Source organism: Zonotrichia albicollis, chromosome 5, assembly GCF_047830755.1.
Source record: "Zonotrichia albicollis isolate bZonAlb1 chromosome 5, bZonAlb1.hap1, whole genome shotgun sequence".
Taxonomy (NCBI): Eukaryota; Metazoa; Chordata; class Aves; order Passeriformes; family Passerellidae; genus Zonotrichia; species Zonotrichia albicollis.
In genome coordinates this window covers 30,417,280-30,441,366 of record NC_133823.1, presented here as the reverse complement: position 1 = coordinate 30,441,366, position 24,087 = coordinate 30,417,280, and the positions used below count along the sequence as shown (strand labels likewise).

The 24,087-nt window shown below is 35.5% G+C and overlaps 1 long non-coding RNA gene across 1 annotated transcript in view; it reads left to right on the top strand.

Moving 5' to 3' along the window:
- Positions 1 to 9,694: 9,694 nt before the first annotated feature.
- The window catches only part of LOC113459187 (uncharacterized), a 63,813-nt gene continuing 49,420 nt past the window's right edge, over positions 9,695 to 24,087 (top strand). The window contains exons 1-6 of the long non-coding RNA XR_012580433.1: positions 9,695 to 10,501; positions 11,871 to 12,032; positions 12,476 to 12,585; positions 15,129 to 16,011; positions 20,742 to 20,818; positions 21,354 to 21,512. This is a non-coding gene — a long non-coding RNA (uncharacterized LOC113459187). The remainder of the gene's footprint in view (positions 10,502 to 11,870; positions 12,033 to 12,475; positions 12,586 to 15,128; positions 16,012 to 20,741; positions 20,819 to 21,353; positions 21,513 to 24,087) is intronic.

The window sequence follows — 24,087 nt, the reverse complement described above, 5'->3', positions numbered from 1 at the left end:
TATGTGACACTGCTTGTTTTGTAACTGAGGTGAGAAATAGTTTTGCAATGTATATACCACAACTATTTTGAATTCTTCTGAATTATTTTCAACCATTTCAGAAAATATGGACTCTTACAGAAGAAGGTTGGTACCCTTTTAAAATGAGATGATATCTGCCAGGTGGCATGACACACTGGAATTCTGTACAGAGAAGGGAATTTTAAGGAATTGATAGGAAAGTTTATATATATATATATATATATATAAATTTAATTTATTTTATTTTTCTGCCTACTGTTTTGATCTTTTTACCATTGCAGTATGTATCCAGATAGAGTTAGTATTAAATATGATGTTTAAAAAAATTACTTTGAAGTTGCAGTTATTATAAGCTATTAATGAAACTCTAAACACAGATATGTAGATCCATGGAAATATGGACAAGTACCTGAATACTCACTCAGATGAAATAGCAAAGTGCGATGATATGAATTATCATATGAATATTGTTTTTGTATTTTTCTGTCAGATAATATTTCCAGGTCACCATCTATATGAGGTCTGCAAAATATTGCCAGTTATGCCTTATTTTCTTAGTGTAAAATAATCTTAATCTGTCATCTAGCAGGGCTGTTCAGGAAAACTTTCCAAATGACAAATATTTAAATGACTTTATAACTTGTTCATTTTAAATACTGGGGTTATTTACCCCACTTCTCAAGCTATAGGATTCAATACTTGTAAGGTTTAGACAACCCTTGGAGAATTCTAAGATTGCAAATTCTTCATGAAAATGTATGCTGTTATCTGTATTAGTGCTTAATTAAATGATGATTTGTTAATAGAAGAAAATTATTAATGCCTTCTCAGAGGACTGAAAATGTGCTCTATCCAGTTATTCTGAATTTAGTCACTATAGGTGATGTCAGTATAAAAATCAGCACTCCTAAATGGATTTTCATTACTTGGGCAAAATTGAAAAACTGTAATTATACTTTTTAATAGTAATGCAATAGACATATGTTAATTTTATGTAGATAAAAACCTTTGTGAATCTTGGATGTCTTATCCTGCAGCCTTACCAGAATCATGCAAAAATAAAGAAAGGGAACACATTTTCTTTTTAATAACATAATATTGGAGCATCTTTCCCTTTACTCCTACATACATTTAAGCTCAGGGTGGTAACACCTCAGATCCATGCAGTCCAAATGACATCCTAAGACTCAAATGTTGTGTTTGTTGGTGAAAAGTTGCCTTCCATCTGGAGTAGAACTTACCTTGAGAACAAAGCAGCTTCAGTGGCATTTTGGTTTTGAAAGTTCCAGTTCCAGTGTGGAAAACCTTTTGAGTTGTGTGGGAGCTGGCCACCAAGGAATGATTGTGTAGGGTTTCGTGGTGCCCTTCCCTGGGTTGCTGCCCACTGACCTAGACACATTTGCTGTCTGTGTGTCCGTCCTGCAAAAAGCAGTAAATTGCCTTGTCTAGGAACAGACACAAGCATTCTCCAAGCCTGCTGAGGTCTGGGATGCTGTGGTGGAAGCTCTTGAAGGCAGGCCAGAAGAGCTCTAGTCTGTTCTTTTAGTATGGCTAATGGGAGGTATTTGATGCAGCATTTCTTAAATTCAGCTTTGCTGGGCCCCTTAGGAATCTTCCCACTCAGATTCAACCTGACCTATACAGTTCATTAAATATGACGATATGAAAATGTACTGTGATACTGGCTTACCTTCCATGACCTAAATACTTAGCCTCGTGATTTAGTATGAACACAACCTAATTCAGGGTATGCCCCAAAACCCCTTAGCACTGCCAAGGTCTGTTTACCTGACCATGAACATATCTGAGAGTCAAATGTTATACCTGTCATACCTATTTCAGTTTCAGATGAAAAAAAAAATTCTTGACATTAGCAAGAAGATAATACCTTTCATTGAGCTTGCTAAAGAATCTCTGTAAAATTAATGAATTAGAAGAAACCTTTGGAGAGGTCTAAGAATTTTTTAAATCAACTGCCGTCTTAATTTTTAGTATGTGAAAATGAACTAGTCTGCTTTTAGATACCAATGATCGTTTTGTACCTTGATTTCTCTCTTTTATCTGCTCATATTCAAAATATCATTTTTCTAATTTTTTTAGACTGTAGTTTTTTCTTTCCCAGATAGTTTTTGGTGAACCATTTTGTAAGACATGCTGTGTTTGTGAGGGGAAAGTATTAGAAGTGATTTTTTTTTCATTGTGGTTAAAGACATGACTGATTTTTTCCATAAGATTCATATTTTCCAGATCAAAACAGACGGATTATCAAAGTATCAACAGCATCAAGAAAAGGTTCTGCTCAGTTTACCTCAGCTAGAAATGCTGCTAGATACTATCATTACTATGATTTATGAAGTATTTGACATTTCCTTTACAGCAGTTTCATAGCTTTAGCTGTTACAGATCCGACAGACAAAGTCTGCAAATGTACACTGAGGCTTAGTTCTGACTATCTCAAAGTCTTCATTTTAAGAGTGATTATGCAATGGTTTTTTAATGTGGGTTAATTCATACAACGGCACAGAAAATAAATTTCAATATATGTTCAAATAAATTTCAATATATATATACTAAAGCAGCAAAAAGCCTGCTTTAGTACTGTTTATGGAAGTATAAGAGCTATTTTAAAATGAAATTCAATGTCATAAGGAGGGAGGAGAAGGGAAAAAAATGTTAATATGAACACCTCATGGCTAAAAAGAATAATATTATGAATAAATATTGTGAAATATTTATAATTCAAAAATCATGGGAACTTTTCACTTGAAAACAAATCTAATAAAGCTCCCAACTCTCAATTTATGAAAAATCAGTGGGATTGGAATTTAAAGGTAGTGAAACCATATTAAGGATCAGTATTCCCTTCCTGCAACTTTTAAATATGCCTGTTTGAGGGCTGCCTCCATCCTCAGTTTATGTGTGCAACACAATGTTTATTTTTTTCCCCTCAGGTCATCACTGAAATGGGGAATCTAATTTCACTGGAAGATGTTCTGAGACTTCAATACTATGAAACGGATATATGTGTTATCATGGGACTTCTACCATGGCCCCAAGGCAGATTTCTGAAAGGTTTCTATTGCATATTCTACTCTTGCTTCAGGTTTGGAATTCCTAGGAATCTGCACACTTGATCACAGAAGACCCTTTGCCCTAAATGTTGTGTTTCTGAATTCAAGTAAATAATGGTTAAAGGAGACTAAAATTGAAAGTTAATTTAATTCAATGCAACAGCAGACTATATAGACTGTCAAATTTCTCTGTCACTGTTGCAATGTTTTACTCAAGCTGAACCACGTGCATTTGAGACACAGATTTATGTCAATTAAAATTTATTCCAAAACAGGTGTGAGAAACACCAAGGGAAGATTAAATAAATGTGCAAGTAAGTTTCTAGTTGTTCTTGTTGGGATCCCTTTGGTCTCTCTCTCCCTTTCTCTCTTTTTCTTTCATTTTCTTTCTTGCTCTTGCTCCCTTCTCTAGATCTGTGCTGATTGCTTAATTGCAATATCAAGCAGAAACTCAAGGAACTGGAAATTGGTGGGAAATAATTAATACAATCTTAAATATTTCTATACTTTTATTCCTAGGAAATCAAGTTTGCAATCAAAACTGGATAAAAGATTTTTAACACAGTGAAAATGTCATGGGGCTCTAAAATGGGTCTGCAGATGTAGAGGGTATTAAGATTGCAGTGACCAACCAATTACTTTTGAAATTACTATTATTAGTATTCTTTTAGTATTCTTCAATTTCTATTTCTTTGGGTGAATTGCTCTGAGACTTGTGTTTTAGTTGTGATGAAGTCTTTACCTTGAAATTTTTCAGCAAAAGTATTAGTGATACGACAGCATTAATATATAATACAGCAATAACTGGGTTAAACTATATTGGTAGGTTAGATATTGGATGAGTTCAGGAGTGATAGGTGCTGTTGTGTCTTGACAAGCAGTACTTGAATGGTTTTTTTATCAAAGATATTTTTTTTGTGGTTTTCACTTGAAGCTGAAATGTTGAATATCACCTCTCTCTATTAATGCAGTTTTCTTCCTCAGTAAGTAATTGAGTGGGCAGATATGAATGTAGCATAGATAAAACAAAAGACTCTGGTTTTAAAGAGACTCAAATTTAAAATTATATCAACTTTAAAATCATATTGTAATTACAGCAATGGTCTAGGTGATGAGGACTCAAGCTGTGTGTGTAGCAGTCACTTTGAAGGCTCTGGTACCTCATCTGTACTCCTTTTAGGATCCAATCTAGGATGGTTAAAGTTAGCTTGGAATTGCATGTAATAAAGATTTGCATCTTTGGAACATACCCCAAATATTAACTTCAACTTTTGGTATTCAGTTTTCAGCATGGGAGAAACAGACTACATAGAAGTTCTGTTTTTCTCCAAGAAACTGTCAAGAATTCAAAATACTCAAACCAGATTTTTTTTTAAACTCTGTAAAACAATGTCCTGTTAGGTGATGATCTTTAAAATTTCATCTGGCTTTTTTTTTTTTTTTTGTTTAGGGCACTAATATTTTTCAGCAGTGAAACTTATACTGCTCAGTATATATGTATTTACAGAGCTACAAATAATGAGAAGATACAGAGATTAAAAAAAATACTTCTATATGTCACAGCTAGGAAATATCTTTGAAAACGTAGGAAGTAGGTTGCATTTTTCATTCTATGGAGCCTTTTATAGATTCTGGCACAATAAATGAGCAAGGTCATGCAGTCACAAACAGAAGTCAAAATAAAATTTTAGATAACAAGCATGAGAGTTTGGATGCAACAGATAAATTTTGAAAGGCAAAATTTTGACATATAGCAACAATATTCGAAAATTTCTTGAGCATTATAAAATTTGTAAAGTACTAAGCTAAGTCATTAGCAATAACTTAAAATGTCACAGTGTTTATCACCAGTAGCCTATTAAAGAATATTCCAACTAATACAGCTCTTTCATAACTGACTGCTCTAGAAACTTGTATTTGATTTTGCATAGCAATATAACCTGTTTTACTCTTCTTCCCCATATTTGTCATACAGATTCTTAACCAAAACTGAAGTAATTTTCATAGGTTCAGGCTCCTCCCAGTGGTGAAACTTTTCCAGTGCCTATTCAAACTGAGACACTTAGCTCTGCTTGTAATGTGTTTTCAGACTGCAGTTAAACATCTACCTAAATATCAATATCATTATGTGATTGAAAATTCAATAATGCAAAGTTCCCTTTAAAATTCTTGTGATTATTTCTAACTTATGCAGATGTAATAAAAGACTTAAGGCAGATTATATCTTTATTTGTTTAGATAGAACTCACAATTGATAATTGCAGAGCTCTGTTGCTATAGTTACAATTAAATGAGACTGAAAGCAACCTGTCAAAGACCAATTTACTGCAATCCTGGCTGTTGTAATTCTACACTTAAAAACCAACAATGAATTTTGAAGTTATGACATCCTAGAGAAAAATATCGAGTCTTAAGTCCTCTAAATGTTTAAGAAATTGAACAATTCTTGAGGGACTGAGTGTAAAAAATATTTTTATGGTCCAAACAAAAGGAAAAGTAATACTTTGTCCTCTGCCTTCTTAATTTGAGCAAGTAGTTACTGAGGTTCAGACTTGTAATTATGCTGCAGAATTGGAGGTAAATTCAGGTTCTCTTTGATCCTGTTTAAGTCATGTCACTAACCCTTGGCTTCAGAAGCACTGCAGACTGTCTGGGTAGGACTTCTAACTGTGTTTAGAAATGACATGTAGTAATGCTGGCCAAAAATCTCAGTTTCTGTCTCCTTAGAACTTGATAGTCTTGTGTTTTGATGTGACAAATATTGTGCTTTTGTCCCTCAATGATCTGAAGAGCATCTAGATGTGCTGTCAGTGGAGTACAACTCAGTTGAGTCCAAAGCTCGCAATTATTTGATTCTGTACCGCGTTACAGCCTTCCAGTGTATTTTGTGACTAGGAGAGAATGTTGGCAGGGTGAGTAGAATGCTGAAAATTAATAAGCTCTAACTCACAAGCCTCATTATGAGGTTTTGGTTTTATTGTTTTTTTAGCTATCATTGGAAAGAATAAACAGTATCATTGGGAACAAGTTGGTTGTATGTCATCACAAACCAGCACATGCCTTTCTTTTCTTTCCTTTTATGTAGCACAATTTAAAGTTTTCTTCCTTCCTTTCAGAGGAGAACATCAGCCTGCTGCTTTCATCCTCCTCACTTTTCAGCCCCCCGACCTACACCCTTGTGTGATAGTCCCACTTTATTTTCTCATTCTTTTCCCCGTTTACCTGGTGCCCGCCTGCATTCACCTTGCCAAGACTGACATTGCCTGTCTTGCTTTGCTTCTGCACTTGTTACCTATGGCATTGTTAGAGCAGGCACTGTGGAAGGAACTGCCTGGGGAAGGACTAAAGGAGTTATCTGGCTCTCAGAAATGGCCAGATTCTTTCTGTTGAAAGAATCATCTGAAGTTGTTTACAGTCAGAATACTGAGAAAAAATACAGCTTTCATTAAGTTTGAATATGTTCCAAAAAGTCCAAAACTGGGGTAAAAAAGCTGTATCTACAAAATACCAGCAGCCTCTATTAATGACTTAGGATGAATGTTCCAATATTTTGTCTCTGAAGCACAAAAAGTGGCCAGGAACTTTTGATTGCAAAGCACTGGAATATTTCAAGCAATGTCTTTTTTGAGCACTAGCTTCTTGTTGATATATTTGAATGGAAAAAAGATTTATGCAAAAGTTGTGATATTGTTTCAGGAGAAAGATATCTGACTATAAACACTGCTGTCAGGCTGCTTGAATACTTACCAAACCTTCTGAAGTAGGGCAATAATAATGAAAAGTAGCCAAGTACAGCTTGTGCAGATCAAGATTATAGCAATTCTTTGTTTAGTTAACTTTTGCACAGAATTGTCGGTTCTATAAAAAGATAGCTGCACGAGTTAGAAAAAGAAGAAAACGTAGAACAACAAATAAGGGATTTGGAATATTTACATTTCTAATGAGAACAGCTAAGTTGTACTAAACAAAAGAAGGGAAAGAAGTCAGGTAAATGCTAATTATTTTTATAGGCTTTTTTCTGACCCAGAAGTGCTGAGGAATATTAAATTGGTTGAGACAAATGATTGCTTTTTTAATGACATTTCACAAGATATAGAAAGGATAGTCATGTTGTTTTCATACCTAAAAGAACCACGCACAAAATATTTTAAATAAATAATTTGTGAAGTGTTGTGGCTGGGTTTAAAAATCAAACTATGTACTAAACAGGTGGGAAAAGCAGAAAGGAAAGAAAGTGAAATTATTTGCTGTATTAATAGTTAAAAATGAAAGGAAGAGAATTAAAAAATTGGAATGAAAAATAATAGAAACAGCAAGGCAACTTAAATGTTCCCTTGTTCCTTGATCTGGAAACCTCCCCAGCTTTATAGATAAAATTTTATTTGTGATACTGAAACATTGCAGTCTTGTATCACTTTTTATTCTCCACTGTTATCTGATGATATCTATTTGTCAGATTTCTGTTGTGCATTATTTTTTCTTTCATAATTTTTTTCTGATTTCTACTTATTGTTTCTTTATATACATAAAAATGATTATATATATTTCTAGATATGTGATATGTAGTTCTGTTATATATGTTATATATATTTCTTTTATATGCATATTGTTATATCAATTTATTTTCTGAATGCACAATATTTGTCTACATACTCCACATATATTTTTCCATAGACAATTTCTCAGTATTTGTAGATGTAAATGTAATATTATGTATGGAAATTAAATGTAATTGTGTAAATAGATATGATTCTTCTATGAACGCTACATACACAGATATTTTGACTGTAATTTGCAGTCATTTAATCATTTATATTTTACCTTAATCTGGCACTCTTGTCCTTGATCTGGGACCTTTCCTGGGCCACCATTCCCAATGAGTTACAATGAAACTGATATTTGGCTAGATTGTAGTAGAATTTTCTTAGCCAAATAGACACTGTGATGTTCCTATAGATATCAAGTATGTAATGGTTATTACATGTTAATGCATGTAATGGTTGTTGTTATAGGCAAATTAAAATTCGTCGTGTGCATTTGCACAACTGTGATTTGCTTCTCTATTACTTGTAACTCCTTGGTCAAGAGACGGAAAATATGTTTCATTCAAAAACTGCTAAATAATTTATTGGTTTAAATGTGGACAGGAGAGTGCCAAATTGACAGAGGTATTTTAAAAATGTCTGGATTTATATGCAGTAATATTTTTTTTGTTACTCTACGAGCTTGGTGATCCCTAGGACATATTTGAGAACAATGAAGTTTCAAGGCTAGAAAGCAGTGTGAGCTTAGAGATGACAGATCAATAATTTATTTATGGACTAATTGGAGGTGGAAGGCAGGGTCCCTGCTGCAGAAGGGCAGTGTGAAGGGAAGCGGGCACTAATGGCCTTTGCCACCTGCCCTGCAGAGCAGTGCTGTGCCTGTCAATCTGCTCTCCACGTGGAACTGCCCAAATAAAGTCACCCTGCTAAATTTCTTCTGGGGGTTGTAGAAAACCTGCAGCGAGCTTCTCTTCTTGAATGACAGAAATAAAAACAGGGCACAAGCAGAAAGCAAACTGAATCTCTTGGCTTTTCTAGCTGCTTCTTCCATTGACCTTTTGGGGAAACTAATGTTTCTAACTCCTATGAAAGGAGAAGAGGGTAGAGATTGTTTTCATTATAGAAACAATTAAAGTTCTTACACACAAAACTTGATTATGGTTTAGCCATGTGATTGATTAATAACAAAATCCCTACCTAGAGAAATAAACTCAATTTGTTAATAGAAATGGTATCTTACACCTTTTAAAAAGCCTTCATGCATCACATTTTAAATGCGATTAACATTTAAAAATAATAAAAGACTAATGTTGCTATTGTACAATTATTCTATTTACTTTAAATAAACATGTTAGAAATATATTTTTCTCTTACAGGCCTGAACTGAAATTGAGAATGTTTTTTCAAAGAGTTCCCCATTCTGCGAAGTAATTTTGTCCTAGAATATGACATGGTTTAATGCCAGTCTTGCCCCGGTGGGTCTCTTTGATCTTTATTCTATTCATGGGAAAACTGTGAACTCAATATATTGATTTTTTTATGTGAAAAATCAAAGCCATTGCTCACATTGGATTTTGAGTTGGCTCTTTTAGCCTGTGCTTTAACTACCAACAATGAGACCTTTACAAATTTTTTGTAATACATATGTACCACAATGCACACTGTTTATATGAATTCTTTTTGGAGTACAGTCTTACACCTCCCAGTTAGAAGCTCTAGACAGTATATTTGTTGTAGGCAATGTGGTTCCCTTGATTTTGAGGGAAGCTCACTGGAAAAGAAAAGCACACCAGGTATTTATGGAATGTTCATTACCATACAAACCTTATCTCCAGCTGACTCTATTTTTATTACTCCTGGAAGGCTGAACCACACAAATAAACAATGAAAAAAACAATGATTTTTAATAATTTCTCTTACATCTAGAAACCAGATTGGACCCACAGGGATAGTGCCCGTCCATCTTCTATTTCTTATTATTCTTATTCCTGTTTTACTCTGTATCATATTCCATTAAAAATATGGTATATTTTAATTGTCATTTAGTAATGTTCCAGCATCTGGCATGAGGCCTTTATTTTTATTATTATTTTTTCTTTGTCACCAAGGGAATGTAAAATGAAGTGCCTTGTTTTGGTAGAGCTTTTTTATTTACTGTTTTCCTTTGGCAGATGGGATTTATGCATCTATAGTCTGCATGGCATGTGAGGTGGTGTCTGGTTTATCTCGGCTGTTTGAGGGGCCTGGAAAGGCCCGAGGTGGCCTTGGGGCAGCCCGCGTATCGAAGGACGAGAAGAGGCTTCAGTTCTTCTTTCGGTTTTTATGTTTATTAATTGTTTATCTAAAAGATGTTCTTTCAGCCGAACAGAGATCTGCTCAGCAGTCAGCCATGAGCACACTGTCTGCCCTCACGGGCAGCCACGTATCTTTATACCCATTGTTACGTATACAATATTTATCATTTTTCCCCAATACCATCTATTCTTATAACTCTGTGTACTCTCAGTAATAACCAATCCAAAGGTGCCACCGTGGCCAAAGAAGATGGAGGAGTAGAGGAAGAAGAAGGAGGGCAGGACACACCCCAATTCCTCCATCTTACTCCTCTAAACCCCCCTGTACATAAATCCTAAACCCTGTTTCTCACCCTCTAATTAGCTAATCCCTTCACCATTCATCCCGGTGAAGCCCTCATCCTTGTCGCCTCCTGTGTAGGGTCAAAGTCCAGCCACCAGACACTTCTGGCAACATTCCAGGACTCCCGAGCCCCCCAAGGTGGTCTCGGTGGCTCAGCATCTCAGGACTGAGATCTTGAGATCCGACAAGGTGGCAAGTCAAGGAAGCAAGCCTTGCACTTGGAATGAGGTCTGTACTGTCTCAGCTGTAACAGGGGAATGCATTCTGTTGTTTTGGCCAGGGGAATGCATTCTGTTGTTTTGGAAGGCCAAAGGGGGCAGAATACTGCTATCCATGTAATTGCAGAAATGCATTCAATCTGTATGAAATACAAATATGTATTTCTTTCCACTAGAGAAGTCTTTAGGTATTACACACCAGACCTGACAAAATTTAGGTTTCTGCAGTTGTCCATGTGCAGTATTTTGTGTATTGCCTCTTGCCCCTTTGGATTTTCCCGGTTTAGGCTCCTCTTTACAGCCCAAATGACCAGGATGATACAAACAAGCTGAAATGTGGTCTGGTGCTCCAGGTTTCACCTCTAATATGTTCTGATTTTCTAATGTGAAACAGTATTTCAGTGAAGGTGCTTCCAGAGAGAGGTTATGGACTTTGCATGAAAAGTGCCTGCATGATTTCAACCTGTAAAAAAACCCCAAAAATAATCTGCAAATATAGGTGGTCTTGAACAATTATTAACTTTAATAGTGTCCTGCTATTTGCTTACTGATAATCTGTATTTGTGACTGTCCAAGAGAACTGAAATAATTATAAAATCACATTTGTTTTGCAGCATGTCCTGGTAGGTATTTTCAGCTTTTTGGGCACTTTTCATATCATAGACAACTTACATGTGTAATCTAATTCCATTTCAAATAGTAGAAGTTTTATTTGGGGTTATAGTTACTTCCTTTTATAGGAACTTGGAGGTTTTATAATAAAGAGAAAAAGGAGAAACTTAATTTTCACAGCACATGTATAAATTAACATACTTTATATAAGCCTGAAAATTCTTTCTACCCCAAAATTTTCTATTTTTCTCTTTCTATATAATTTTATTTTTGAGGGAATTTTTTCCTTCCATTTGCTATATCAATGAGAGTAAAGGTTTAAAGAAGATATAAAATACTATTTACTAAACTATGTTATGCATTTAGGCAGCATTAGGTACCCAGATTGCTTCTACCAGATTCAGATATTTCAAACTGTGATTTAAGGTATATTTTCTGCAGTTTTGACCTTGAGCAATAGTAAAAATAAATTCAGTGTAAACAGAAATTTTCCCCAGATGGATTATGCAGAATTGCCAAAGGGATGTGGCTGCAAAAGCCACCATTCCTGCAGGTAATTTTTGAGAGATATATAGACCATAAAATATTTGCTACATCATTTACTTTTAACAACAGAATCGAAGAGTGTAGGACTGGATAGGCCTTTTAACTCACAGAACCGTGCCCCTTTTCCTGCTGCAAATATATTAGAAATGTATTGTATATTCATTTGCTGTATTTTTGAGGCCAGAGCTCTTGAGTCATAGTACATTTTCTTTTGGTGACAGGTAAGCAGCTTGGTGGCATTTCAAAGATGAAATGCTCTAATGAAACACCCTGGAAGCTGATGAGGAGACTTATACAACAACGCTTCTTCCTCCAAGCACATGAGAAATTGCACCCTGCTTTGGAGAGCTAAGCAGGCTTTGATACAAGGGAAGCTGCATGAAGTGAGCTGGATCCCACCACATTATATATATGCAACATTTCTGTTTGTAAGATAACATTTCTGTTTGTAAGATAAGATATGTGAAAATACTGTGGAAAACCTTTATCTTCTCTGATTACTGAAAAGTAAGTTTTGTAATGTGAAGCTGAACTTTCCTAACATATGCTGGTGTCTGTGTAATGGTGTATTGAATTAAAATGCAATGGATTTTGTCATCCCCAAAGCATCTTGCTAGCAGGGGTTAAAGCCGGCAGTAAGTTCAACAGTTTATGGAAAAAAGTTTCTTGGCAGTGCTTTAGAAGCCTGTGCCAGAATGGTGTGATGAAATTGGACACAAATTTAAGTGACATATCACTGTTTTATGATGTTTACATTACTGTTTACTTTCACCAAGCAATTGTCCAGACCCTGATGTTCACCCCACATTTCCATTACCATTATTAGCTAGCCTGTATCTGGAATTGATGGGGGTCTTGTTTGGAGCTGCTTTTTACCTTGCCTTATGAAGAAAAGTGTGCCTAGCATCAAAGCCTTCTGTGGAATGAAGTTTTCTGGTAAGTTCTACTTTCTTATCAATGTTTCACATGTCAATGATTGGTATCAATAATTACTATAATAGCCTAAGAGAGCCTGCTAATGGTGCTGCAGGGATACAGAGCAGAGCCCTATGAGAGGGAACAACTGTAGCTTTGCCATTTTTGTGACAAAGAAGAATACACTATAGGAATTGAGGAGTGGAAATCTTTTATATTACTATTTTAAATTTGAAGAATGGAAAGAACTACACCTGTTTAAATGTAAATTATTGTACTTTTTGAAATCCCTTGTTATGGATTAAAATTTCCAGAGAAAACTGAATCTTCAAAGCTTGCTGTCTTGCAGATTTATTATGGTTCTTAAAGGGAAGATAAATAATAATTCTTAGAGCAGAAAAAGTTAAGACTGCTTACACATGCACATAGTTGTATTAAGGCTCAAATTGCATTCTGTGCATTCAAGGTTATTTGGGCTGCAGGTTATTATGTTCAGTTTAGCTGTTACTGGTAGAACAATTATATTTTAGGTTTTATGTTTATACTTGTTTTTAAAGGATTAAATTAAAGCTGCAGTTGAAGGGATGAAAGTCACCTGGCTGCCTCCCCTCATATAATTAATTAAAATTGAACTTTGAGGTTAAAACTTATTAATAAAATGTAAAATGTAAAATTATGCTACCCTGGAAAAAACAAATGTGCTGTGCCAAAAAGTCCATTAGTAGAGTTTCTTATTTTCTCCTGAAATCCTTGGTGTTCAAAGGACATTCAGTAAGAAGCAAATCTGGACAGAGGACTTTGATTTATGATGCAGTAAGAGCTGTAGTTTCCAGCTATGATCCTGTAGCCTCCTTCTGTTTTCACATAATTTGATTACATTTCCTTCAGTGGTTTTATGGGATATTAAAGGTGAGAGGAAGAAATAAGCAAATACACAAACCTGAGTCCTTAGAAAACAATAGAGCATCCCAGTTTTTATTTTGATTTCTGCCATTCTTCTTTCACAACAGTCACACATCAAGTGCTCCAAGATTCAGTACATCAGAGCACACAGCAGCATTCATGTCCAATGAATCTTAGTACACAGCACTGAGAAAGAGGTACTATCCTCAGGCTGATAATTTAAAATTTGAGCTGCTGTTTTCTCAGAGTGGTGGACTTTCAAATTGTTTCTTCTACAGCTTCTGAACAATTTTTGCAGACAAAAGATAAAATATAGGAAGTATCCAGGATACTGGAGCAGCCTTGATAACCCAGTTTAAAATGTTGCCCTATAGCCAATTAGCTTTTAATTTTCTCCTTCACAATGTGTGATACTTCATCTACAGTCATTGCAAATCCATTTTTGTTTTATATATTATAGACTTTTCTTTTATAAGTTAAATTAAATGGAATTTATTGTACTTTCAACCATGTTGTTGAATTAAATCTTTTTGGAATGGGTAAAAATACCAGGTGTTGTTTTTCTACCTAATCATTTAATAATATCCATCTTTAAATTTAGTCTCTTGTATGTTCGTATTCTAACAAACTTGAACCAAACTAGCTCAGTCTTTTTCTCTGGTACAAGATGCTGTTTTTTCTTTTTACAATGCCATTTATCATTCTTTTTGCCTGACTGGAGTGTGAGCCATCTGAAATCATACTTCTTATTATAGGACTATTAATACTTCTAAAAACCTTTTTCCCAAGGACCCTGTCAGAAGGCATTTCAAGGTCCCAAGGGATTGTATCTGCTTGTTTCTTTTTGTGCATCCCGTCTTAGGGTTCTGCAAAAAGAATGCCTTTATTTATAGAATGCCCGTGCAATGAAATTGCTTTATGTCTGTTGCCTGGTATTTTCACATTTTGCTGTGTGACTGTTGTTCACGTTCTTAGTATGAAGCAAGTAACTTTTTCTAAATTTGAAACTCTTTAAATTCCTGCTATACCATTTTGCAAACAACTAGAGTAAATGCACTGCACAATTGTCTGGAGTCAGGGATGTGACATCACACTGATTCTGCTTAACTGATTCACTACTGTTATATTTTAACTTTTGATCCATACTTTTCTACCACAAAATTTTTAAAATGTATTAAAGATTTTTTAACATTTATTTTTTTGTCTAACAAGCTTTGATCTGTTCTATTTCAATCTTTTATGTTCATTACTTCAAAAGGTAATTTCATGATATCAAATCTACTTATGGACCCAACTGTGAGATGCTTAGCTGCCTGACAAGGTTAACCCACAATATATGGAAATTTGATATATTGGTTCTGTAAGGCTTGTTTTGCTCTGATAAGCAAAACTCTTGCTACATCTGCAGAGTTAGTAGGGCAGGCTTCCTTTATCATCCCAGCAACATTTTAGTCCTGGAGAGGAGGTGTTGGCTTTTCTTGCAGATTAGCAGCTGTGTTTTGACCAAGGTTATTTCTGTCCTCCAGCCAATAGTCAGAAATAAAATGTGTTTGCGTAAAAGATTTAAGCAGGAGTCAGTCTATCTTTAGTGGTTGCTTGACACTTGTTGTCTTCATATGATTTTGTTTAAAGCTGTTAACCAAGAGCTTTTCATATTTCAGGTCTGATTTGATGTTGTTAAAGTCACCGCAGAATCCACTGACCTAACTCAATGATCTTATGTCCCCTATCAACTCACTCCAAAAAAATTTTGAAAAACTTCTGTGTTTTTGGTGGATTTTATTTTATTTTTTTTGTTGTTGTTTTTTCCAAGTGCTGCAATCTGCGCTCTCAAAGCTAATAAAACTGAAATAGCTGGTATGGGGATTTTATCCAAGTCCTGGCAGCTGAAAACTGATGAAGGCCTTCTGATTTCATGTTTACCAAACCATGCCACTTAAATGCAGAAGTACCAAAAGGATCTTGAGTGTGCTGGGGCTTTTACACAACTGAAAGCCTAATTCAGAACTCATTAAACCAAGAGAATTATATACTGATTTTGGTAACCTGTAGTAAACTTCATTAGCAAAAAACCTGCTCTGCAGCATTTAAGGGAACAGAAGTTTAAACTGTATATAACACAACCAAGAGTGCAAGACAATTGAAAAAGTGTTCAAAAGAAAGCAGAAAAGAGAGGATGAAGTTTCAAAACTATGTGTAAATCCATGGCCTGGATGAGAGAGAGAGAAGTACAGCTTCGTGTGCCAGAAGCTGCGGAGGAAGCGCTGTTTGCACCAACAGGGAGCAGACTGTGTGCACATACTGCTTCAGGAAAACAGACACCAAGGAGCCCTCAAAGACCATTCTCTACAGGAACGAGCCCTCCTTTGCAGCCCAATGGCTCTTGAGCTATCAGACTTTGAATTCAAGACTCAGTTTTTAGGAGCAGTGTTAGTTTTATGTAATCCTGTCAGGTTTTAAACTGTATCATTATTTCAGAAGCAGTGCCTGAAGGGCACATTATTTCTTAAAAAGAAAAACAAAACTTCTCCTCTCCTCACCTAGGTAAGACAAATCAACAGTTAGTGTGTTTTTATTTTCTTAGATAATTTGTGAATATTTATTTCTGCTGAGGTTTCAAAGTTTTATTCCAATGTGTTTATAGCTGACACATTTTCTAAGTCACAGGATCATGTTTTCTCCTTTTTGCAGTTTAATTTTTTGGTTGTTGTTGTTGTTCACAGTTCTTCCACCAGCTCCTTTTATATACTACTGAGTAATCTGCAACCATTTTGGGGGAACTGACTTGCACCAAGATTATGGGCTGTGAGCAGGGGTGTAAAAATTGAAGCTTAAGCTTAAAGCTGGAATAATTCAGGCAATTGCAGCTGCATGCAGATGAGCAGGCACAGCCTTTGAAAACGTAAGGAAAAAAAAAGGTTGTGTGGAGACAAGTAAGTAATCAAAAGCCTGCTGGTTCCATTCTGATATGACAAGTGCTAAAAGTTCACCACTGGTGTAGAGCTGAATTTTATGTGTTGCTTCGAGGCATCACAAAGTTTCACAGTCGGGACAAGTTGACTTGTGCCTTGTTATTTTAGATGTCAGCGGGTTTAGTTGTTTCTCCATTGATTATGGCAGTGTAGAGACCCTTCTGCAGTCTCTAGTCATACTTCAAGTGATAGTTTCTACTGACAGCAGAAGTTTGCTCTTTTGTCAGCTGTTTTAAGAACTGGGAAAGTCTGCGCTCTTGCGCTGAAACATTCTGTTTTATTTTTTAAAAGAAAAGGTATTAAACAGGGTCATAGGTAGGTTTGTTTTATTTTCTTCTTTTAGTTTTGCCTCTACGTAGTAAAAATATGCAAAGAATAGATCAATTGAGCATCTTTCAAAGTACAGTGGCTGAGTAATTAAAATGGGACGCTGGGTTGTAAAGCATCTTTTGATTACCATTGTCTAAACTAGATTGGTGGCAAAGTCAGCTTTTTTCCCTCATTTCCCAATTCTTCATTTATATGCGTGAGCTCCCAAGATGACCTCGTTGCAAGTAAACAGTGTGAGGTGCTCAGATGTTATACAACCAAGGGTACAATACTGTATATGTCAGCTGTATCTATATATGTCAACTCCTTCGAAATTCTAAGAAACATCCAGGCGTGTTTGTTATGCATGTATAGACAGTAACACAGGATTTTTAAATAGTAAAAAATACTTGTTTCTCACAAGGCAATGAATAAGACTGAGAAATGCTTCAAAGTGATGTTTTAGTGTTGGCATCTGCAGTATAAAAACGGTCTGGAAAGATGATAAAGTATATTGGTTCTGAAAAAACACTCCTATGATGGGGTATAGAAAGGAAATCCAGCTAATTTTGAGTAAAAAGTTGAAAGGAAAATATGCTTTAAGACAACTTAAGGAAAAGAAATATTACAGATCATTAACAATAATAGCTGTTAGGAATGGAAATGTCCAGAACAACTGGATATGCTGTGTTTAACAGTTTTAAATACCTTTTTGTTCATTATGAGATTCTGCTAAACTGCATCCTGTTGAAGCAGCACTTACAAAAAAAGGCAGACCTCTGTCTCTATGTGCTGCAATTGTTCATCTGTCTCATGGTTTACCATCAAAGCCTGAGAATGTGCAAAAGCATTTCTAGAAGCTGTTCTAGAGCTGACCAAGTCACTTGTTGTTGTCCTGTTTCAAAACTTTGTGCTACATTGCACTATATGTAAGCAGCTTCTTCTCTGTGGACACAATAGATGAGATCTAGTTAGCAGTAGATTCAAAACTGATGACTAAAATAATTAAGAATACTGGGTGCATGTTAAATACCAATTTGAATTAAATTTAACTGAAAAAATACGCATGTCAGTAATTGAAAATTGTCTAAATTTGTTTAAAATAAAGAACCTAGAAATGAATGATAGAAGGGCAAAAAAAAGTCTTAGAAATTATGTTCTCTGATTGTTTTTCACTGTGTTCTATCATAAACTATTAGACTAATACAGAAGAACCTGGAATACATGCTCAACAGAAAAAAAGGACAGATTTCTTTCTAAGTACTAACTCCTGGGGAAATATATTTACAGATTTTAGTGAAGTACAGTTACATTTTCCAGATGTTTTATTGAAATACATTTAGATGTAAGATAAATCATAGGCTGTGGAATGAAATCAAGGTCTATAAATCAAAAAAGAGAAAATCAGTCTCTCCAACAGCATAGTTTCTAATGGTCTTTTCTTTTTAAATTATAAATCCACCAAATTTAAATATTTATGAACTTCATATCTAAAAATAATTCCCTGGCCTTGCCTGTCATCTTGCTGAACTCTGTGATAAAGACAGATACTCTTTGGCTCTATTACCCTCTTGATTATTTGTCCTGGATAGATGATAAAATAACAAATTTCAGAATGGATGAAAGCCAGCTATATGTTCCATATAACATATGTTACATGTTACAGTAGTAAAATGCGTATCCAAAGCCTGATGGCTGCAGTTTGAAATGATTTAATAAAAAACAGTTAGACTTTAAAAGCCTCCTTTTAGGTAAGAAAAAAATCTAAAACCCCCCCCTGTGGTTTTCTTAGCTACATTTATCACAGTTTATTAGTGTTACAAAAACTAGGTAAAATTATGCTTACCAATTATTGCTGTCTCTGAGGCCATCTACAAAGTTGGTTGAGAGACCTGAATTATGTAATTTCCTTATGTTTATTTTATGACTAAGATTTCTACTCTGTTCTGGTATTTGACTTGTACTTTGGTGCTCTTTCCATCTTTATTTTCTAGGCATTTAGCCCTTTACCTTGTTAGAAAGGGCCAAACATTGAGTGGGTATGGTCATTCCCAGTACATCCAAGTTAAAAACAGATTGGGCATAAAGTGAGGTTCTGGGGTAGGACTCAAGATTTGCTCTCTTTCCAACTCAAGGTTTCAAAGTGTTTACAGTGTTTTTTAAAGTTGTGCTGTAATGCGTGGTCCACTCCCTTCTTGATTGAAAATGTTAGATTCAATCCTAATTAATGTTCTTTTTCCTCTCTGAGCCATCCAAAAGGGAAAGTATTAGAAACAGTGGGATCCAGCTGGGTCCCTTCTCTCATTCATGCCAGCAAAGCTGCTGCAAGTCAAGCAATAGGCTGAATAGGTTGTGTTCTTTCAGAACATGCAGTCCTTTCATAGCTAGAGAGATTGTTTTTTTTGTATTATTTTAACATCTTTGGAAATGTAAGGATTGCAGTAGTAGATTAAGAAGAAAGCAAAGATGGGGCAACTGTCTCAGTGGTTCATGGTGAGATTTTTAGGCATGCTGTTGGTAGAAATGTGAATAACAGCTCGTTTTGGCAGTAAAGAAGCAGAATGCACTAAATATGACAGGTCAGGCTCAAGGCTCTGGAGCTGGGCAATATTAGCAGTCTGGCATTTCTTTTAAGCTTAATTCTTAGTACAATTGCATTGGTTGCTTTTGCCTTTGTTTAATCCTATTTTTATATCAAATCCTGTTGGTAAGCCTGAAGCTTTTGTGTTTGCTTTTGCATTTTTACTAATTGGTGTCTGCCTTCAACATATGCTGTCACATTTTAAATGCATATCTTTGACTTTAAAAAGTCAAATGAAAGAAAACTTCAATGAATTACTCACTGTAGAGAATTCTATGTATTCCAAGTGTTATACCATAGACGCTTGTCATATTTGCCTTTTCCTTATTATTTGAATTCAGAAATCATATACAAAAAAAACTGTTGTCCTTTCTTATTGGAAAAGCTTTTTAGTCTTTTACAAGCAATACAGCTTTATTTCCAAGCTTAATTTGGGTTTAAATAGGAACAGTCCTCTGTGGTTTTGATTTTTTTCCTGCTGTCAAGTAATTTTCTAAAGAACCCGACGGGTACATGTTGAACATTCAGATCTGAAGATTGGTAGAGCTATTTTTAAGAGAACTTTATTTTCTTTAGATTTTATTGGTAAAAGCTTGGATTTTGGTTTATGAAACCTCAGAGATTTGAGTAACAGCATTAAAAAGGCATCCAGCATGAAAATGCAAGTGCTTATTCCCTTGAAACATAACATAACATTCCCTTGAAAGATAACATTTTAATTTTCTTTTAAAATCTTGTCCTTCTAGACGTAAAATAATAAATGGAAAATTATTTTCCTCCTTCACTTATGATGTCCCTCACAATAACAGAATTTTTTACTGTAGGATTGCAAATCAGAAGGGACAAACATTTGACGGTAATCAATTATGTCTTCATCTTGGTATTAGTTTATTTTGTTGGTTTCAAATTTTCTCATGCAAGGAAAAATAAATATGAACACCCTGAGATCAAACAAACATCATGATTTTTATCAATTTCATGAGAAATGAGAAAAGACAATAATCCTAGAAAAAGATATTTTGACCAAAGTAATGAAAAGTACACTTATCTGAAAGGAATTTAAATGTCTTGTGGTTCTAATCAGTTACTTTTCCAGTAAAGATGTTTTCAGAAGAGGATGGGTGTGTCCAATACAGTGATTTTCTAGTCTTTCCAGGGCTTATGGAACAGATAAATATTCTCCTAGCATGTTATACTCACTTATTTCATCTGGCATCCAAGTGTGATTGGAAAATGCCTATTTGCATTTTCCAATCACACTGTGAAGGTGCGTGGTATTTTGCAATGATTAGTTCTTTTCCAGGTAAATGTGCTGAATGCAAAAACAAGCATTCACATCTCTGATTGTTTATCAATGTTAAACAGGAGATTTTTATTGTTTAGGGAGTCCTAACTTTCTCTTTAATTGACAGGAAGAACAAATTTGATTAAAGTGACCATCTGTGATTTCTTGTACCTGTATGAGCCCGGAAGGTCTCCTGAGATGCAGGTATGTCTCCTGTCTGGTTTATGTGTTCTCCAACCAGAATTCATCACCCAGATGAGAGTACGTGTAAAAACCAGAAATATGCAGGTAGCAGCAACACCACAGCAGCCCTGCACACTCATTTCTTTCTCATATTCACTGAATAAGACCAAGCTTTGAGGCTAAACCATGTGCAATGCATACATAGAGTCCTCTACAGCCAAAGCCATGTCTGCTCTGTGTTTGTACGTGCTCTAAATGAGCACTTTTCTCTTAAAGCTGTGTCATGACCAAAATTTATCTCTTGCACTGACAAAAAAAAGGTTTTATTTGATGGAAACACTGGGTTCAGACCTACAGTATATGTGTCTGATTGCAAAGTAGCTCTATTTTTAAGCTGAACTCTAAGGAATATTTTCTTGGTTGATTTATGCCACAAATGCAATAGTTGAGATTTGAATCGGACTTCAAAAAGAGAAAATGTTAGAATAATAATGTGCAACTATTCTTAGTTAAAATATCGAGCACTTACAAATTCATTTTAAATTTCTTGATACAGAAATCCGTTCATCTACTTCTTATACCAAATATGCAAAATTTAATAACCCAACAGCACATTCATTGAATCAAAGATTAATAATATTTTAACATGAAAGACTTTGGACTGGAATCAAAGAACATTAGTCACTTTGAAAACTTCATGTCAACTTATGAACAGGTAATTTAAATTTGCATAAATATAAATTATGTATGTGCTTATAGATATATATTTATATTAAGAAACAGATTCTTTAAGAGTGTACTTACCAGTAGTTCTTTGAGTAAATGCATCAACATTTCAAATTACTTATAAAACAAGAAATCTCAATCTCAGATGCATCCTAGTGAACTTGTTCTCATATACATCTCCAAAGAGATTAAAATTTTCTGAGTTAATTAATGACACAACATTGTGATAAGAAAGCATTTTTGAGCTGATGTGTGTGGGAAAGCTGGTTTCACATTCTGGCCCTAAAGCTGTCCCTGCCCTGGGGTGAGTTAGCAGTGACCTTAGTGTCTGGGGCTGGCAAGTGCATCTGCCTTCCCTCAGCACTCAGCATTCCCTCTTGTGCTCCGAGACTCTGCAGCAGTTTTTGCCAGTATTCAGGGTGCTGACACAGCGCCAGGGGAAGCTTTAGTGCAAGAGCAAGAAAAGATGTGCTGGAGCTATACCAGGGAAGGTGGTAGCTATTGGTGGATTTCCATGAGAGTTAAGGTTGTCAGGTTAAGCATGTGGTTATACAGACTTTTCTTCCTCGGTGGAGTTCTCTTGGCACGATCATTTGGGTCACAAACTGGAACCCTGGAACTAGCTAAGGAGTGCAGATAGAGAGCTAAGGAGCTGCCTGGGACACCCCTGAGAGGTTGTGAACTGCATTGGGAGGGCTGGTGGCACTGCTGCCCTCAGGGAGGACTCGGCCTCACCTTCGGGGCAGCACAGACAATGTGCTGTCATCACACAAATCGCCTGTGTTAAAAGTCTGCCTCATTGAAAGTCTTTCCCTCTGACATTTCTTCCTTATATTTGCTTGTATAAAACTGGCCAGAGAGAACCCTCTGTTGGTTCATAACTCTGCACTTATCAGCTTGACATGGGGCTGATGCCGCAGGCACTCTTCCTATGGAGGAAGTCAGCTGCAAAATTCACCATTTGTTGCAAAGCAACCCTTTTATTGAGAGTCATTCTTCTAAATAAAAAGAGAAAGTTTCTACTCTTCAGCCATGCAGGTAAACAACTGACAACATAGAAATGAAACATCACAATTCAAAGGCTGCTAATGCTTTCCAAGCTGTTATGACATTACCTGTCAAATTTAAAAGCAAAAAGAACTTTATAAGAGAAATACCTGCTAATGGATATGAAGCATGGAAGGATGTTCTATTTCTGTATTTAACAATGTTTTAAGTAATTTTAGAGACTACTTGTACAGATATGAACTTATGGGTTAAACCTATAGAAAACCAATTAATGGTGCCTAAACCAGAGTAGTTTTTTAAATCCAACTCATAAGGGTCAGGAGATCATGTGAGCTAATAAAGCAGGTTATACAGTGCATGAATGGCAGAAAAAACTCCGTGGATTCTTGCCTTATATGTCAAACATTACTGGTGTTTTCTTTATCATTTTAGTTTTCCCATCGTTTCTTCTGATCTTCTGCTTAATTTTTTTCTTAATTTTTTAAGGTCCTATGGTGTCTGCTGCTTGAAAGCTTTAGGTGTTAAATTATTAAAATAATAAGCCGAAAATTCATACTAATTTTTTCAGGGAAATTGAAATTGCCTTTGAAATTGAAGTGGCAGTTTTTGTAGGCAAATTTTTTTCATCTGATACACATTCACATATATGCATATTTGTGTATATGTAAACTAGTCACATTTTTTTTTGTCTGCATAGTCCCACCCCCCACAATCAACTTTATTTTCTGAATATTAATACAAATTGCATAACTATTACAGCGACCTTAGACGGTCACTGTGGTGAGAGAAGGACGAGAATCTTATTTCTTGATCAGAAGGCTGATTTATTGATATAAGATATATAATACGTTATAACTATACTAAAAAGAATAAGAAGAGAAGTTGCAGAGAGCTGCTCAGCTAAGAATAGAATAGCAAGAATGCATAACAAAGTTCTTTGCCCAGGGAATCTGTCCCTGAGCTGCTCCTGTGATTGGCCTTTAATGGTACACAAGGAAGATGAGCCAATCACAGGGACACCTGCTACATTTCACAACAGCTGATAACAATTGTTTACATTCTTCTTCTGGGGCCCTTTGCTTCCCAGAAGAAGGAGAAATCCCAAAGAAAGGATTTCTATGAAGAAATGTCTGCGACACATAACAACTTCATTTTCATTACAGAATGCTATTCTGCAGCATGAGCAGTATCCAAATGGTGGTTTGATTAATATTCCCATTTCTTAACCTCTTGGAGAGAAAAACAAAAAACTTCCAAATGCTAAAAGGATTTTGTAACTTGCAGCTTAATGGCCTCTGGAATTGCTTTTTTTTTTTTGTTTTTTCCTATTAAAAATGTAAGAAGCTCATAGGTCATTGTGTAACTGAAGGTCAGTGTGACTGAGTGATGGCTACAAGCTATTCTGCTATACACTGCCACCACAAAAAGACAAGTACCAATCTGTGCTTGGACTTTTCAAGGTCCATTTGTATTAGTAGGTACTTTATTCAAGCTGGAACCAGAGGAAAGAACAAAGAATAGAGAGATAAGCATGTGTTGAAGAGGATGGTATCCTG